Raw genomic sequence first — 13,537 nt, 5'->3', positions numbered from 1 at the left:
CTATATTCATGTTTTAATTTTTATGTTGCTAAAATTCATCAATCCTTAACTCTATGGGATTTAGATCAATATCCCCTACTTCAAGGTATTTAAATTTTTACTCAGTTCTTTTTTTCTATGACTGGCTTCCTTTACATTTAAATCTTTTCTCCATCTGGAATTTTTTCTGGTATAAGGAGTAGGTTAATTTTGTTCTAAGTGGCTGGCCACCTGCCTCAATACCATCTTTTGAATTATGTACATTTTCTTAGTGGTCTAAGACGCCATCTGTATTTCAGACCAGAGATCTTTCTTTAATTATACATTAAATCTATACCTGAAATTCTTAATCTATTTCATTGATCTTTTTATTCATTTTCCAGTTCCAAAATGTGTTAATTACTGTAGCATCATATTTAATACTTTGTAAGGCTTGACTTCTCTCATTACTATACTTTTCATATACTAGAATTTAAATTTCTATTCTTAATTATTTGTTACTTGATATGAATTGAAATTATTTTGTCAAATTCCACAAAAAAGAATTTTGGGGGGTCTTTCTGTCATATTGCTTTTCTGCACAAAAACAAGTATGTCTTTCTATTGGTTCATGTCCTCTCTATGTCCCTCAGGAAAACTTTAACGTTTTAATCATACAGATTCTACACATTTCTTCTCTGCTTCATTATGAGGTAGTGCATTTATAGTTGCTACTATAAACTAGTGTATTTCTAAATAATTGTTTAGATTATTGAATTTTGTTATTAATTAGGTAATCAGCCACCTTAATAAATTTTCATATTGTTTGCATTAACTTTTAATCGATTCTCTTGGAATTCCCATGTAGAAAAATGTATGTTTTATGAATAACCATAATTTTAACTCCCTTCCAATATTTATATTTGGCTATTACTTCCAGAAAATATTATATAATAGTGGGATCATTTTCCTGATTAAAAAAAATGTGTTTACCATTTAACACTAAGCATAATGGCAGATTTTTGTATGATACATCATTTTTATAAGGTTAATGATCATTCCATTTCTTTATATTTCATTCTTTCATTTAAAAACAGCTGATGAATTACATCAAGCTTTTTAAAGCACCTATGGAAGTTATTTTTTTGAGTTGTTACGATGGTTAAATATTGTAATAGATGCTTCTAACTTACAATCACCTTACTGTACTAGATAGAATTTCAATTGGTTGTGACTTATTCTTTTAATGTGCTCCCCAAATTCATATGTCAATATATTATTTCAAACTTCAGCAACTTTATCAGTGAATAATATTGTTCCATTTGGTTTTGTTGTTGGGTTGCTTTTTGTTTTTGCTGTCTTTGTCTAACTTATTTTCATAATCTGTCAGTGACTAAAGATATAAATTAAAATCTCTTAGTTCTATCTCTTTCCTTTGCATTTTTTCCTTTGAGCATGTTATGCTATTTTATTTGATGCAAAAATATTCATGATAAAGACATCTTCACCAATTTAATTATTGTCTCCTTTAAAAATGTCTTTATTTAAATTTTATCAATAATATATAATGCTACTCCTGCTTTCTGTCTTGTGTATATTGGTGCTAAAAATATTTAGAAAACTGGACAGTAAAAACATGATATTTTCTAGACTTTAAATGCCACAATTCAAATTTTTTTCATTGGTCTCATAAATGCCCTTTATTGCTATTCTTCATTGCCATTGGATATTCTATGATCCAATTAAGAATCGAATACTGTGTGCAGTTTTGATGTCCCTTTAGTCTCCTTTAATCTAGCACAATCTCCTACTATATTTTGTATATCATAACATTGACATTTTTGAAAAATTCAGGTCATTTTATTATAGAACATTCCAAAATTGAGATTTTTTTCTGATTGTTTTCTCATTTGAGGATTCAGGTTAAACACTCTGGGCAAGAATATTACATTGGTGACATTATATAATTTTGATTTCATCATGCAAGGAGGTGCATGTTTTCAGCTTGTCCCATTTGGGGCAATGCTTAGTTTTACCCATTGGTGAGATGATGTGATATATGGAGACCATGTAAATACCTGGTTTCCCAACAAAGCTTCACTCAATAATATTAATACCCATTGATGATCTTTACCTGAATCACTTATTACATTGCTGGGTGCAACATTAAAATTTTCTAATCTACTATTTTTTCTATATTTATTAGCTGACAGCCTTCTCTAAAGAAGAGCTTGCTTTTCATCACCACCATCCCTTCTGAGGAACACTGTGAACTCATGTATTCTTTTTTATTCAATGTGTCATAGCTCATTAATATCATTATTCTTTTTGATGCTTTTTGCATCAAGGACACTGAAACTGATTATACAGCAGAAGTCTTTGTTATTAGGAGATATATACTGTAGAAATGAAGTGTCATGATATATGCAACTTTAAAATTAATGAAAATATTCAAATACACAAATTATACAAAATATACCAAAAAAGTGTATTTGTACATATAGAGAGAGTTAATGTGGCAAAATATTAACAAATTTTAAGTCTGGATAAAGGTTTGAATCTTTTTAAGCAGAAAAGGAAAAAAAAAAACAGAACACAAACAAAATGTTAAAAACTGATCAGTTCTTACACTAAACCTCAGGTAGATTCCTGTTTCTTCCATTGCACCCAATTTCAAAAGGAGGGAAGTGTTCCCCTCCAGTCCCCAATACCTTATTCGTCCACCTCCATTAAGTCTATCATTCGGTACTGTCCATTTTACCTCCATCATATATCTCTTTTTCCCTTCCCACTGAAACCACACTATTTCAGGTTCATTACCTAAACCATTATGGTGGCCTCCAAGTTTATCGTTGTCTCTAGTGTCTCTTCTCTATCCATTAACTACAAAGCTTCCAAGACAAATTCCTTAAGCACAGCTTTGACTAGGTAAATATCTGTTCAAAAGCTTACAGTGGGGGGACGAGGGGAAGATGGCAGAAGAGTAAGACGCGGAGATCACCTTCCTCCCCACAGATACACCAGAAATACATCTACACGTGGAACAGCTCCTACAGAACACCTACTGAACTCTGGCAGAAGATTTCAGACCTCCCAAGAAGCAAGAAAGTCCCCACGTACCTGGGTAGGGCAAAAGAAAAAACAGAGACAAAAGGATAGGGACGGGACCTGCACCAGTAGGAGGGAGCTGTGAAGTAGGTAAGGTTTCCACACACTAGGAAGCCCCTTCGCTGGCGGAGACTGCGGGTGGCAGAGGGGGAAAGCTTCGGAGCCGCGGAGGAGAGCATAGCAACAGGGGTGCGGAGGGCAATGCGGAGAGATTCCCATACAGAGGATCAGGGCCGACCCGGCACTCACCAGTCCGAGAGGCTTGTCTGCTCACCCGCCGGGGCGGGCGGGGCTGGGAGCTGAGGCTTGGGCTTCGGTCGGAGCACAGGGAGAGGACTGGGGTTGGCGTGGTGAACACAGCCTGCAGGGGGTTAGTGCACCACGGCTAGCCGGGAGGGAGTCCGGGGAAAAGTCTGGACCTGCCGAAGAGGCAAGAGACTTTTTCTTCCCTCTTTGTTTCCTGGTGCGCGAGGAGAGGGGATTAAGAGTGCTGCTTAAAGGAACTCCAGAGACGGGCGCGAGCCGCGGCTAAAAGCGCGGACCCCAGAGACGGGCGGGAGACGCTAAGGCTGCTGCTGCTGACACCAAGAAGCCTGTGTGCGAGCACAGGTCACTATCCACACCACCCTTCCGGGGAGCCTGTGCAGCCCGCCACTGCCAGGGTCCCGGGATCCAGGGACAATTTCCCCGGGAGAACGCACGGCGCGCCTCAGGCTGGTGCAGCGTCACGCCGGCCTCCGCCGCTGCAGGCTCACCCCGCATCCGTATGCCTCCCTCCCCACGGCCTGAGTGAGCCAGAGCCCCCGAATCAGCGGGTCCTTTAACCCCATCCTGTCTGAGCGAAGAACAGACGCCCTCCGGCGACCTACATGCAGAGGCGGGGCCAAATCCAAAGCTGAGCCCCTGGGAGCTGTGAGAACAAAGAAGAGAAAGGGAAATCTCTCCCAGCAGCCTCAGAAGCAGCGGATTAAAGCTCCACAATCAACTTGATGGACCCTGCATCTGTGGGATACATGAATAGACAACGAATCATCCCAAATTGAGGAGGTGGACTTTGAGAGCAAGATTTATGATTTTTTCCCCTTTTCTTCTTTTTGTGAGTGTGTATGTGTATGCTTCTCTGTGAGATTTTGTCTGTATAGCTTTGCTTCCACCATCTGTCCTAGGGTTCTATCCGTCCGTTTTTTTGGTTTTTTTTTAAAATTTTTTTCGTAATAATTATTTTTATTTTAATAACTTTATTATATTTTATCTTACTTTATTTTACTTTATCTTCTTTCTTTCTTTCTTTTTTCCTTCCTTCCCTCCTTCCTTCCTTCATTCCTCCCTCCCTCCCTCCCTCCTTTCTTTCTTTTTTCTACTTCTACTAATTCTTTCTTTTTACTTTTTCTCCCTTTTATTCTGAGCTGTGTGGATGAAAGGCTCTTGGTGCTGCAGCCAGGAGTCAGTGCTGTGCCTCTGAGGTGGGAGAGCCAACTTCAGAACACTGGACCACAAGAGACCTCCCAGCTCCACATAATATCAAACAGCAAAAATCTCCCAGAGATCTCCGTCTCAACACCAGCACCCAGCTTCAGTCAACGACCAGGAAGCTACAGTGCTGGACACCCTATGCCAAACAACTAGCAAGACAGGAACACAACCCCACCCATTAGCAGAGAGGCTGCCTAAAATCATAATAAGTCCACAGACACCCCAAAACACACCACCAGACATGGACCTGCCCACCAGAAAGACAAGATCCAGCCTCATCCACCAGAACACAGGCACTAGTCCCCTCCACCAGGAAACCTACGCAACCCACTGAAGCAACATCAGTCACTGGGGACAGACACCAAAAACAATGGGAACTACAAACCTGCAGCCTGCAAAAAGGAGACCCCAAACACAGCAAGATAAGCAAAATGAGAAAACAGAAAAACACACAGCAGATGAAGGAGCAAGATAAAAACCCACCAGACCTAACAAATGAAGAGGAAATAGGCAGTCTACCTGAAAAAGAATTCAGAATAATGATAGTAAAGATGATCCAAAATCTTGGAAATAGAATAGAGAAAATGCAAGAAACATTTAACACGGAACTAGAAGAACTAAACATGAAACAAACAACGATGAACAACACAATAAATGAAATTAAAAATATACTAGAAGGGATCAATAGCAGAATAGCTGAGGCAGAAGAACGGATAAGTGACCTGGAAGATAAAATAATGGAAATAACTACTGCAGAGCAGAATAAAGAAAAAAGAATGAAAAGAACTGAGGACAGTCTCAGAGACCTCTGGGACAACATTAAATGCACCAACATTCGAATTATAGGAGTCCCAGAAGAAGAAGAGAAAAAGAAAGGGACTGAGAAAATATTTGAAGAGAGTATAGTTGAAAACTTCCCTAATATGGGAAAGGAAATAGTTAATCAAGTCCAGGAAGCACAGAGAGTCCCATACAGGATAAATCCAAAGAGAAACACGCCAAGACACATATTAATCAAACTGTCAAAAATTAAATACAAAGAAAACATATTAAAAGCAGCAAGGGAAAAACAATAAATAACACACAAGGGAATCCCCATAAGGTTAACAGCTGATGTTTCAGCAGAAACTCTGCAAACCAGAAGGGACTGGCAGGACATATTTAAAGTGATGAAGGAGAACAACCTGCAACCAAGATTACTCTATCCAGCAAGGATCTCATTCAGATTTGTTGGAGAAATTAAAACCTTTACAGACAAGCAAAAGCTGAGAGAGTTCAGAACCACCAAGCCAGCTTTACAACAAATGCTAAAGGATCTTCTCTAGGCAAGAAACGCAAGAGAAGGAAAAGACCTACAATAACAGACCCAAACACATAAGAAAATGGGAATAGGAACATACATATCGATAATTACCTTAAATGTAAATGGACTAAATGCTCCCACCAAAAGACACAGATTGGCTGAATGGATACAAAAACAAGAACCATATATATACTGTCTACAAGAGACCCACTTCAGACCTAGAGACACATACAGACTGAAAGTAAGGGGATGGAAAAAGATATTCCATGCAAATGGAAACCAAAAGAAAGCTGGAGTAGCAATTCTCATTTCAGAAAAAAATAGACTTTAAAATAAAGACTATTAGAAGAGACAAAGAAGGACACTACATAATGATCAAGGGATCGATCCAAGAAGAAGATATAACAATTGTAAATATTTATGCACCCAACATAGGAGCACCTCAATACATAAGGCAAATACTAACAGCCATAAAAGGGGAAATCTACCATAACACATTCATAGTAGGGGACTTTAACACCCCACTTTCACCAATGGACAGATCATCCAAAATGAAAATAAATAAGGAAACACAACCTTTAAATGATACATTAAACAAGATGGACTTAATTGATATTTATAGGACATTCCATCCAAAAACAACAGAATACACATTTTTCTCAAGTGCTCATGGAATATTCTCCAGGATAGATCATATCTTGGGTCACAAATCAAGCCTTGGTAAATTTAAGAAAATTGAAATCATATCAAGTATCTTTTCCGATCACAACGCTATGAGACTAGATATCAATTACAGGAAAAGGTCTCTAAAAAATACAAACACATGGAGGCTAAACAATACACTACTTAATAATGAAGTGATCACTGAAGAAATCAAAGAGGAAATCAAAAAATACCTAGAAACAAATGACAGTGGAGACACGATGACCCATAATCTATGGGATGCAGCAAAAGCAGTTCTAAGAGGGAAGTTTATGGCAATACAATCCTACCTTAAGAAACAGGAAACATCTCGAATAAACAACCTAACCTTGCACCTAAAGCAATTAGAGAAAGAAGAACAAAAAACCCCCAAACTTACCAGAAGGAAAGAAATCATAAAAATCAGATCAGAAATAAATGAAAAAGAAATGAAGGAAACGGTAGCAAAGAACAATAAAACTAAAAGCTGGTTCTTTGAGAAGATAAACAAAATTGATAAACCATCAGCCAGACTCATCAAGAAAAAAAGGGAGAAGACTCAAATCAATAGAATTAGAAATGAAAAAGGAGAAGTAACAACTGACACTGCAGAAATACAAAAGATCATGAGAGATTACTACAAGCAACTCTATGCCAATAAAATGGACAACCTGGAAGAAATGGACAAATTCTTAGAAATGCACAACCTGCCAAGACTGAATCAGGAAAAAATAGATAATATGAACAGTCCAATCACAAGCACTGAAATTGAAACTGTGATTAAAAATCTTCCAACAAACAAAAGCCCAGGACCAGATGGCTTCACAGGCGAATTCTATCAAACATTTAGAGAAGAGCTAACACCTATCCTTCTCAAACTCTTCCAAAGTATAGCAGAGGGAGGAACACTCCCAAACTCTTTCTACGAGGCCACCATCACCTTGATACCAAAACCAGACAAGGATGTGACAAAGAAAGAAAACTACAGGCCAATAACACTGATGAACATAGATGCAAAAATCCTCAACAAAATACTAGCTAACAGAATCCAACAGCACATTAAAAGGATCATACACCATGATCAAGTGGGGTTTATTCCAGGAATGCATGGATTCTTCAATATACGCAAATCAATCAATGTGATAAACCATATTAACAAATTGAAGGAGAAAAACCACATGATCATCTCAATAGATGCAGAGAAAGCTTTTGACAAAATTCAACACCCTTTTATGATAAAATCCCTGCAGAAAGTAGGCATAGAGGAAACTTTCCTCAACATAATAAAGGCCCTATAAGACAAACCCACAGCCAACATCATTCTCAATGGTGAAAAACTGAAACCATTTCCACTAAGATCAGGAACAAGACAAGGTTGTCCACTCTCACCACTATTATTCAACATAGTTTTGGAAGTTTTAGCCACAGCAATCAGAGAAGAAAAGGAAATAAAAGGAATCCAAATCAGAAAAGAAGAAGTAAAGCTGTCACTGTTTGCAGATGACATGATATTATACATAGAGAATCCTAAAGATGCTACCAGAAAACTACTAGAGCTAATCAATAAATTTGGTAAAGTAGCAGGAAACAAAATTAATGCACAGAAATCTCTTGCATTCCTATACACTAATGATGAAAAATCTGAAAGTGAAATCAAGAAAACACTCCCATTTACCATTGCAACATAAAGAATAAAATATCTAGGAATAAACCTACCTAAAGAGAAAAAAGACCTGTATGCAGAAAATTATAAGACACTGATGAAAGAAATTAAAGATGATACAAATAGATGGAGAGATATACCATGTTCTTGGATTGGAAGAATCAACATGGTGAAAATGACTCTACTACCCAAAGCAATCTATAGATTCAATGCAATCCCTATCAAACTACCACTGGCATTTTTCACAGAACTAGGACAAAAAATTTCACAATTTGTATGGAAACACAAAAGACCCCAAATAGCCAAAGCAGTCTTGAGAATGAAAAACGGAGCTGGAGGAATCAGGCTCCCTGACATCAGACTATACCACAAAGCTACAGTAATCAAGACAGTATGGTACTGGCACAAAAACAGAGAAATAGATCAATGGAACAAGATAGAAAGCCCACAGATAAACCCACGCACATATGGTCACCTTATCTTTGATAAAGGAGGCAGGAATGTACAGTGGAGAAAGACAGCCTCTTCAATAAGTGGTGCTGGGAAAACTGGACAGGTACATGTAAAAATATGAGATTAGATCACTCCCTAACACCATACACAAAAATAAACTCAAAATGGATTAAAGACCTAAATATAAGGCCAGAAACTATCAAATTCTTAGAGGAAAACATAGGCAGAACACTCTATGACATAAATCACAGCAAAATCCTTTTTGACCCACCTCCTGGAGAAACAGAAATAAAAACAGAAATAAACAATGGGACCTAATGAAACCTCAAAGCTTTTGCACAGCAAAGGAAACCGTAAACAAGACCAAAAGACAACCCTCAGAATGGGAGAAAATATTTGCAAATGAAGCAACTGACAAAGGATTAATCTCCAAAATTTATAAGCAGCTCATGCAGCTCAATAACAAAAAAACAAACAACTCAATCCAAAAATGGGCAGAAGACCTAAATAGACATTTCTCCAAAGAAGATATACAGACTGCCAACAAACACATGAAAGAATGCTCAACATCATTAGTCATTAGAGAAACGCAAATCAAAACTATAATGAGATATCATCTCACACCATTCAGAATGGCCATCATCAAAAAATCTAGAAATAAATGCTGGAGAGGGTGTGGAGAAAAGGGAACACTCTTGCACTGCTGGTGGGAATGTGAATTGGTACAGCCACTATGGAGAACAGTATGGAGGTTCCTTAAAAACTACAAATAGAACTACCATATGACCCAGCAATCCCACTACTGGGCATATACCCTGAGAAAACCATAATTCAAAAAGAGTCATGTACCAAAATGTTCATTGCAGCTCTATTTACAATAGCCTGGAGATGGAAACAACCTAAGTGTCCATCATTGGATGAATGGATAAAGAAGATGTGGCACATATATACAATGGAATATTACTCAGCCATAAAAAAGAAACAAAATTGAGCTATTTGTAATGAGGTGGATAGACGTAGTATCTGTCATACAGAGTGAAGTAAGTCAGAAAGAGAAAGACAAATATCGTATGCTAACACATATATATGTAATTTAAGAAAAAAATGTCATGAAGAACCTAGGGGTAAGACAGAAATAAAGACACAGACCTACTAGAGAATGGACTTGAGGATATGGGGAGGGGGAATGGTATGCTGTGACAAAGTGAGAGAGAGGCATGGACATATATACACTACCAAACATAAGGTAGATAGCTAGTGGGAAGCAGCCGCATAGCACAGGGAGATGAGCTGGGTGCTTTGTGACCGCCTGGAGGGGTGGGATAGGGAGTGTGGGAGGGAGGGAGACGCAAGAGGGAAGAGATATGGGAACATATGTATATGTATAACTGATTCACTTTGTTATAAAGCTGAAACTAACACACCGTTATAAAGCAATTATACTCTAATAAAGATGTAAAAAAAAAAAAAAAAGCCCACAGTTCTTTGTCTGTCATATAATACCATGCATATTCCTCAGCATGGCATTCAAAGTCCTCCACATTCTGCCAACTCATCAGCCCTGCTACCTTCAACAACGTAAAAAATATACTTAGGTCCAACTGACTCCTTTTTGCCCTGAAAAATACATATCCCTTTCTGCCTTCATTCCCATCTATATCTCCATTTGTTGAGAATGTAGTTATCCCAAAAATTTCAAAAGCTACCTCTTCCATGAAGTGTTCTCCAATTCCCTTAATGTGGAAATTATTTCCCTTTTGTAGGACTCAGAACACTCACTGTATGCATTTCCTATCACACATACATCAATGTGCCTTGTAATAGAGACAAAACTCGTCACCCCTTTGAGAGCCAGTCAAGATTATAGCCTTCTTAAAGACAGGACCCTCCTTTTTTCTTTTTCAGTATTTCAGCTTTGCTTTATTTATTTTTTATAATTGGGGTATAGTTGTTTTACAATGTTGTGTTAGTTTCTACTGTATAGTGAAGTGGAGTTCCCTGTGCTATATAGCAGGTTCTCATTAGTTGTCTATTTTATACATATTAGTGTATATATGTCAATCCCAATCTCCCAATGTATCCCAGTCCCCTTCCCTCGCTTGGTGTCCATACGTTTGTTCTCTATATCTGTGTCTCTATTTCTGCCTTGCAAACCAGTTCATCAAGACAGAAACTTCTATTACCCTTTTTTTTTTTTACATTTTTATTGGGGTATAATTGCTTTACAATGGTGTGTTAGTTTCTGCTTTATAACAAAATGAATCAGTTATACATATACATATGTTCTCATATCTCTTCTCTCTTGCGTCTCCCTCCCTCCCACACTCCCTATCCCACCCCTCCAGGCGGTCACAAAGCACACAGCTGATCTCCCTGTGCTATGCGGCTGCTTCCCACTAGCTATCTACCTTATGTTTGGTAGTGTATATATGTCCATGCCTCTCTCTCGCTTTGTCACAGCTCATCCTTCCCCCTCCCCATATCCTCAAGTCCGTTCTCTAGTAGGTCTGTGTCTTTATTCCTGTCTTACCCCTAAGTTCTTCATATTACCCATTTTTACCTCTCCTAAAAACTAGTACAGTCCCTAGTAGGGCTCAAGAATGTTGGTGGAGGGGTTTCCCTGGTGGCGCAGAGGTTGAGAGTCCGCCTGAGGATGCAGGGGTCGCGGGTTCGTTCCCCAGTCCAGGAGGATCCCACATGCCACGGAGCGGCTGGGCCCGTGAGCCATGGCCGCTGAGCCTGCGTGTCCAGAGCCTGTGCTCCCGAAAAAAGAATGTTGGTGGAACTGAATTTTTTAAACTGTAGTCAAATAACACTTTCTGAAAATGATGAAGTAAATTTTTATCATCTCATAGGCTATATGGTCACCCCTAAATGGAAAATATTCTAGACAGCTATCAATGAATATATTACCCTGAAACATGACAGTATCATCATCATCAAAAGCAGAGTCTTCAAAAATGAAAGGCAATGGTGGAAAATCTTGAAATGTTAGAGGGTGATTGCATTTTGTTTGCACCAGATACAGTAAATAAGTTGTAGACATAAATTTGCCTCTGAGAGGTTGCAATATTAAGACGTTTTGATTTGGGAGGAAATATGATTACTGTAGTTACCCAAGAAGAGGCATGACATAAGGAAAGCAATGTTTCAGAAACAATATTCTGGAAGAGGAATACAAAACTAAAGAGAAGAACGCAGAGGCGCAATTAGAGGTGTGGCCCGGCAATGTCAGCTGAAGAGGGCCAGGAGGGGATCTATGACAGCAAAAATGAAGACAGAAAGGCACAGATACAAATTTAAAGTATATCAGGAGTTGAGTTAGGTAAGCTACAAAGAAAAGAAGAAATCAAGCATTTTAGGGATCAATTCTATTGTATCATAAATGTGTAGGATTCCCAAAGCACCTTGTGCATGTTTCTATTTAGCAAGTTGGGAAAAAGTGTGTTCTCTTTCTCATACCAACTAGCTTAGAGCCACTTAAGGGCAAGGACTATGTTGCATCCATCTTTGCAACTCCCGTGCCTAGTATAGGCACAGAGAAGGCCACAGAAAAAAATATTGTAGAACTGAATTGATGACAATTTATTATAGGTAAAAGGGAGGACTGAACTTGCACACGAAATTCAAAGAGTACCCTGGGGTGGTAGCTGATACACATATGTGTGTGAATCGGACAGTCTTCCAGAAAGGAGTAGTAATACTTTTGTTTCAGGATGTTTGCAACTATGGTGTAACCTTTTTAAGAATAGGGTTCAAAATTATTTTGAACATTACATAGCACCAAGCATAGTACTGAGCATGCAGTGGATGTTCAATTAGAAATATTTTTAAATATATTTTTTTAAAAACCGACAATAAAAATCATCTTCATTTAATCATAAAATATTTAAGTAAAGTCCAGTGTTTTCAAAATCACATGAGATTTTCCCCGCTAATGAATATTCTTTCTATATAGAGAAAAACACATAAGATGTGAAGATGTTGGACTCTCATTCTAGAACTGACTAGAGAAAAATGGAAAAGTTTTCCTTATATCCGATTTAAAGGAAAGGAAGAAGAGTTAGACTATAGATTATTCTAGTCAATTAAATAAAGTCTTTCTGAAAATATAAAACTAAAAATATAATTTGATTATCAAGATGTATCTTTTCTTCAATAATTAATTGCTTCCTGATCTCTGTGCACACTCTCTAGATCAATCTTCTGAATTCTCCTAAAATCAACTAATGTACTAATGAATCATATTTTGTATTACAAACTATTCGTTTGATGCAGGAGTTAGCAAACTTTTTCTGTAAAGGGCAAGATAAGTAATTATTTTAGGCTTGGCAGGCTACTTGGTCTCTGTCATAACTACTCAGCTCTGCTGTTGTAAAGGGAAAGTAGCCATAGACAATACATAAGCCAGTGAGTATGGTTGTGTTCCAATAAAATAACAAAGAAGGCAATGAGCCAGATTTGGCCCATGGCTATAATTTGCCAACACCTACTTTAGTCCATTATTTTTAAATTCATTATGAAAATTCTCAAATATACAGAAAACAAAGAGAAAACCATATGCTATCATTTAGCTTTAACAGTTAACGTTTTGCCATATTTACTTCAGCTATTTTATTGCTCAATTACCATTAAAAATATTTCTGTCATCATGAGATTTTGTTCCTACATAATTTAGCATGTATCTTTAAAAATAAAGACATATCAATAAATATATTAATAAATAGAAATAGAATTATAATTAGCCAATCATAACCAATTGTATAATTTTATAATTATAATAAATAAATATAAATATAAATTAATTGATACAATAAATGATATTAATAAATCATTAATAAATAAATAGGACACAGTACTAATAAAATTTATAATAATTCCCCAACAGTCTATATTTA

This window comes from Lagenorhynchus albirostris, chromosome 14, assembly GCF_949774975.1.
Source record: "Lagenorhynchus albirostris chromosome 14, mLagAlb1.1, whole genome shotgun sequence".
NCBI lineage: Eukaryota > Metazoa > Chordata > Mammalia > Artiodactyla > Delphinidae > Lagenorhynchus > Lagenorhynchus albirostris.
Note: the sequence above shows the minus strand (reverse complement) of the source record.